This window comes from Ascaphus truei, chromosome 5, assembly GCF_040206685.1.
Source record: "Ascaphus truei isolate aAscTru1 chromosome 5, aAscTru1.hap1, whole genome shotgun sequence".
Lineage (NCBI taxonomy): Eukaryota > Metazoa > Chordata > Amphibia > Anura > Ascaphidae > Ascaphus > Ascaphus truei.
Genome location: NC_134487.1, coordinates 185,055,213 through 185,061,391, shown reverse-complemented (window position 1 = coordinate 185,061,391; position 6,179 = coordinate 185,055,213). Strand labels below are relative to the sequence as shown.

Here is a 6,179-nt window from a genome sequence, read left to right as displayed (position 1 = left end):
CAGGCCTATCTGTCCTCTAATAACATACTGCAATACATTGCAGGCCTATCCTACCTCTCCTAACGCAATACAGTCCAGGCCTATCCTACCTCTCCTAACGCAATACAGTCCAGGCCTATCTTACCTCTCCTAACGCAATACAGTCTAGGCCTATCCTTCCTCTTCTAACACAGTACATTGCACGCCTACAATGCAGGCCTATCCTAACTCTTCTAACATAATACATTGCAGGCCTATCCTTCCTTTACTAACACAATGCATTGCAGGCCTATTCTTCCTCTTCTAATAATACATTGCAGGCCCATTCTTCCTCTTCTAATAATATATTGCAGACCTATTCTTCCTCTCCGAACACAATACATTGCAAGCCTAACTTTCCTCTTCCAACACAATACATTGCAGGCCCCTCCTCCCTCTTCTAACACAACAGACTGCAGACCTATCCTACCTCTTCTAACACACTTTTAATCTTGTCTGTAACTGTTGCATATGCCTATAATCATGTATTGTTTCTAACTGTCCATTAAATGTCTGTAAATTGAATGTATAACCTCTATTCATTTAATGTAACTATTAAAGGTATTGAGACTGAGGCCCTTATTCTGTAAACTTCGAAACCTCCGATCCAGCGACATCGCACGGAAAGCCCTTATTGACTTCGATGGGGCTTTCCATGCCTGGGTAATTTCAGCAGAGGTTCTGTAAATTTTGCTAATTATCAATTGACTGTTTCTTCCACCCTTGACCCTTGCATTGTGATGATGTCATCATACTAATGCATTCCCAGTTAGAGGACCAAGCAAGGAAAGGAGCAGACATATCACTTGTGACAGGGAAGACCATGTCTATTAAAAATAGCAGTGTCGTCACATAACAAGGAGGAGAAGGGCACACGCCTCATGTTCCTAACATTAGATTTTTCATGTAAAATGATTGCAGTTTTTCTTTAATGCATACTGTACCAATCGGCAAGATTTAGGCACAAATTAACTAAGTGGTACTTAGCCATACTGGCTATCAGACGCCTTGGGACTCAGTTGGTTTAGTAAATATGGCCTTTAACCACTTTAAACATTCCTCTGCCGCTAAAGTATCATAGGTTTGAGAGATTAAATTAGGCTCTATTATACCTTCAAAGGGTACACCTTAATAACATGATCTATTTAATGGAATAAAAATAACCAGGCTGACTATAAGTACACTTGTAAGGTACTATCCAGGCAACAATATACATGTAGAAAGCGACTTCAAGCAATGCAGCTGCTCTTTAACAGCCTTCCAATAACCTCTCATTATAGTTTAATGTTGTTGTAACTTTATGGCTTAATCAGTATTTGCAATTTGTTTGGCGTCCAAGATGTGATAAAGTTGTTTCACGGGCACTAGGCCGAGCCAAAGACTCTGCAAAGCATTGCGGATCCGGCTTTATGACGCTTATAAAACCAGGCAATGGAAAACTGACAAATAACCCTCTCTCCTTTTTATCAAGTGTCTAATGCGAGGGGAAATTAAGCCATACATTAAAGGCGGATTACGCTGACACTGGGACATTTAGAGACAGTCTCCCCTCCCGGCTCATCCAATCCGTGCAGGTAAAGGTTGCCTCCGGTGCTATGCACTGTGATGTTATTTATATATCCTGCATTGAAACAATACCTTCCTTTTTACTGTGGCTGGCAACAGCACTTCATATAGCAATGAACAAGTGTCAGAGCTTTGTGAAGGGAAGAACAAGGTCTTATATCACATAAACTGCAATGCTTCTCAGGTTGTCCTCTTGGTGGTTATTTGATATTGGTCGAAGTTGGCAACTCGTCTTGAATTACGTACGGTTTTATTTACTGTGGTGCGAGTAAAAAAGGGTACTCGGTCAGGACCATTGCTTTTATATTTACAAAGCTATATTTCCACTCTTATTTAAAGGGATTATATATGCAAATGTTTATTCTGGTTCTAACCTTGTTGAGTACATATATCAAATATTAAATACCTCAATTTATTTTGGAGTCTCACTGATTGGGAGTCGGTCTCACCGATTTTAAGCATTAGCTTTTAACAGACTTCAGTGGAGTGTTATTGATTAAAAATATGTATTTTATTCAATTAACATTTTTTGGGGGGTCCAAACCCCTCAAATTACACTGGGTCCTTTTGGACCTAGACATTTACTGACGTAGCTGTGTCCCCTTTTTTCAGTCGAATATGGCTTTCATAAATCTGGTACAGAATGTCTAGTTTTGTAACAGGATTATTTGCCAAAGTCTGCCAGCTGTAAAACTGGAGCAAATCTGGTGCACATCTGCTGAATAAGACACACAAATGGTGGTAGAATAGACAGCTGTCGTGGTAAGCCTCTTTACAAAAGACTAAGTACTATCAGCACAGTGACCGAGGCAAAGATGGTCGTCGCCAGTTGCGTCCAAAGGGGGACGCATACAGACAAGACCAACTGCATCAATGGAAAAGGGAACCCCTCTAAAGAGAGTTCCTTCTGGAAGCAGAATCCTATGACCAACAAGGGCAACTCCACAAGAACAGGTGGTCGCCTTACCAATCCCCAAGAGTGCTGGGAACGCAGGGTTGCAGTTATCCAACCAACCAGTCTTCACGACCCTGGAGGCAAGTCCAGACCAACTTTCCCATGAGCCTTCACAACGCTCATGGACGCGATTCCAGTCTTTGTCGGAGCCAGAAACTTTGCCTGGATTTTAGGGACTTGGGGTGCCACCAATTGGGTGTCCCTATTATCATTCATGGGTTCACCCATATGATGGACTTTTAAGAAATAATAAGGAGCACCCAGCCATCTCGGATTGGTGCATCTACCTCGACACCTGAAACACCAAAAGACTTTGGATCCCAATGGTACCGGCCGGTGCCATCTGCCATGCATACATGGACTGTTTATATATTGTTATATTATGTGTTACACATGTTTATATTAATATAGTGGTATCTACAGATACTAGACAGGGAGTGTCCTGGAACAGGATTGTGTTTTTTCTGTCTTCAGGCTGACAGCACTCCTCAGCCTAGCTGTTGCAACAATGTTGCGATCCCTTGTGGGTTTCTTGGCTTCAGCCAGTTGCCTTGGCAACCCCCCCTGCCTTTTACCAGGGTGGACTGCTCCCCCTCCCCTTGCCAGGTGGTATTGTCCCAGTTAATTGCCCATCAGCCCAGGCCAGCATGCTTTCTTTTAGTACCAGCAGCCATCTTGAGCAGTCATCTCTCCTATCCTGGTAAAGGTACTGATTTTTAACTATCCCTATATCTTGCATTTAACCCACTGCCCTCATAGCTCCCTTTCCCCTCCATTGCTCTCATGTACCAGTGTTCCCACAGTACTTTGTCACCCTTTTTTATTTGTATTTTTTTGCCCCAAATAAACACCTCAGCAAGTATGAAGGTTCCCTGCTTGATATATGGGATTGAGTTGACCTGCCTGTCCCTACGGATCTATCAGGGTGTGCTTGGTCCAGAACACACAGCATGTTAAATAGAGATCAGGAGACCTGGTTGTGTCCTGAAATTTCTTCTCTGTCAAATCATTAAAATTAGTCATGTCACCAAACCCAACAGGAATCAGCCACAGCCAAGTATTTTACCAAGTGGCTTTTAATCATTTAGTAAATGAAAATGCCTAGGTTTTGCCCTCACGTGGGCCTTTTTCAAGACGGAAGGAGAGGAGCCAGGCTACACAGAATTAATAATGAGGAGACGAGTGAGAAATGCTGCAGGGAATTTTTGTTTATAAATTATTAAAAACCACTGGAGTGCATGTATGAACTTCCATCATGTAAGTGTGACAGCCAGATAGCTGCCTCATGGTGAAACCATAGTAGCTACATGTGTCGTCGGAGTGCTTCTCCTATCTGAATCCTGAGTGATTACCATAAGTAGAGGACAGGAGCCCAATCCACATGTGAATATTAATGCATTTCTTCCCAACACATTTCCTTCTGCGGTCTTACAACATAGTGCCTTGACTATACCGTCAAAGACAATGCATCGTCCGTTGCCAAAAAAGAACAAACTCCATGGATATAAAGATAGATCAGGTAATGCTTTTGTTGCCCCCGCCTCTTGCATAACCGGTGAAGATGTTCACGTGGCACATTGTGTCTCTTCTTTAGTTGTGTGCAGTCGGAGCTATCGCATGAAATGTTAATATCCTGCACCTTTGTGTCTGTAGGAAAAGTATCTGCTTAGATGCCAGAGAGAGATAATGATATTATTTAACAAATGCTGGCACCAGACTCTTCCTTTTCCCTCTATTGTGGAGCCAATTTATACGGTGTGCTAGATAGGTTCCTGGAGCTCGAGGGGATGCTGTTTATTAATATTCAAGCCAAATGCTTGGGAGGTTGGCACAGAGAAGCAGAGTATTTAGCCTCCAGGTTGTCTGTTGGAATTAAGGGTTGAGGAGGCAGCCAAAAGCCGGTGTGGATCTCCTTGGCTCGGCTCTCGCATGGTTAGGTCCATTCTTTTGTTCCTGTTCTTACATTTCCATGGCTGCTGGTACACAAAGTACATCGTTCACTGCTGTGTGATGAAGATGGTGTCTTGGTTAATGGTTTCCTAACTCACTGCTGCCACAGACACCTGCAATGAATGGAGGACTAATGTTAGCGGTATAGGGCATGAAGCTCTATAGAGGGGTATAGGACCACACACAGATTGCTGCAGGTAAAGACTGACTCATAGACTGCTTCAACAAACTATACACTCAAGTAAACTGGAGCATATACACTTGTATTTTTATTGCAATTGGGCAGAATAGTGTACTTTAATTTGGCCTTTTCAGAAGTCTTTTTTTTTGCCACACTCTGGGCCCGATTCACTAAGCAGTAAGCTTTTGCGCCCGATTTTGGAAATTTGTAATCCCACGATAAAAAATGAGCCAGGCGCAGGATTCACTAAGAAGTGAAGCGTATTTGAGTAGGTGCGGGCAAAAACATGCCTGATCGAGCAAGCTGTTTTCTTTTCCTCTGCTATCGTGCTTAAAAATCTAAATCTAAAATGCCTGTAAGAGCTGCATAGACGCTGCGTCTCCATGCACGGCTCTTACAGGCGATCGTGCATTAAGAATATTGATTTTGATCATAGTGTACATGAGCAGGGGGTCTCCTGAGCTGAACCGCATTGGTTTCAGCCTCGGGGACCCCTACTTCATGAGATACAGGCCCCGTTATGGGGTTCCGGTATCCCCTTGCAGGATTTAAATCCCCCGGTCACATGACTCGGGAGCTTTAAAAGCACAAGGGATATCAGCACCCCATAACGGGGCCTATATCTTATGAAGTAGGGGGTCCCAAGGCTGAAACCAATGTGGTTCAGCTCAGGAGACCCCCTGCACATGTACACTATGATCAAAAAGCACATATCAATAAAAAATAATTACCGTAGCGGCTAGCCGCTATGGTACTGAAGCTGCATTAATGTCATTTTTTATTAATAGTGTGCTGGAGCAAGGGGTCTCCCGAGATGAAACGCATTGATTTCAGCCTCGGGGATCCCCTGCTTCCTGAGTTACAGGCCCAGATATGGGGTGCCGGTATCTCCTCCATTATTTAAATATCCCGTGTCATGTGACGCGGACGCTTTAAAAATGACGGCGACACTGGCATCCGATGCCCCATACTGGGGCCTGTAACTCATGAAGCAGGGGTCCCTGAGCCAGAAATCAAAGCGGTTCAGCTCTGGAGACCCCCTGCTCCCGCACACATATATAAAAAAAATACATTAAAGCAGCTTCATTACCTTAGCGGCTAGTCGCTAAGGCAATGAAGGGGTTAAGGCCAAATAGCAGCTTTATTGGTGGCAATTGCCCCCAATAAACCTTGCAATATGTAGTAGGCACTCCACCCCCTGTGCCCCCAACAACCCCTATAACCCCCTAACATACATGAAAAAAAATACATGTAAAGCATTGGAATGTTACTATAGGCTGGTCGGGGCCCTCGCGTGGTCCCCGCGGGTGTCTGGGGGCCCTCGGGTGGTCCCCGCTGGTGTCTGGGGGTCCCCGCTGGTCCGCGGTACCAATCCTGTGCTTTAAAAAAAAAAAACGGAAATAAATAACCCCCCATTCCCCCACTAACACATACAGTACAGTAAAGGGCAAAATTACTATTATCCAGATATGGATAATAGTGCATTTGCCCATTTAAAGCTACCGTTCA

At 43.8% G+C, this 6,179-nt stretch overlaps 1 long non-coding RNA gene across 1 annotated transcript in view; it reads right to left on the bottom strand.

The window, feature by feature from the left end:
* Positions 1 to 3,646: 3,646 nt before the first annotated feature.
* Positions 3,647 to 6,179, bottom strand: part of LOC142494514 (uncharacterized) — a 67,813-nt gene continuing 65,280 nt past the window's right edge. Inside the window, exons 5-6 of the long non-coding RNA XR_012801502.1 lie at positions 5,942 to 6,049; positions 3,647 to 4,602 (exon numbers count right to left, since the gene is read on the bottom strand). This is a non-coding gene — a long non-coding RNA (uncharacterized LOC142494514). The remainder of the gene's footprint in view (positions 4,603 to 5,941; positions 6,050 to 6,179) is intronic.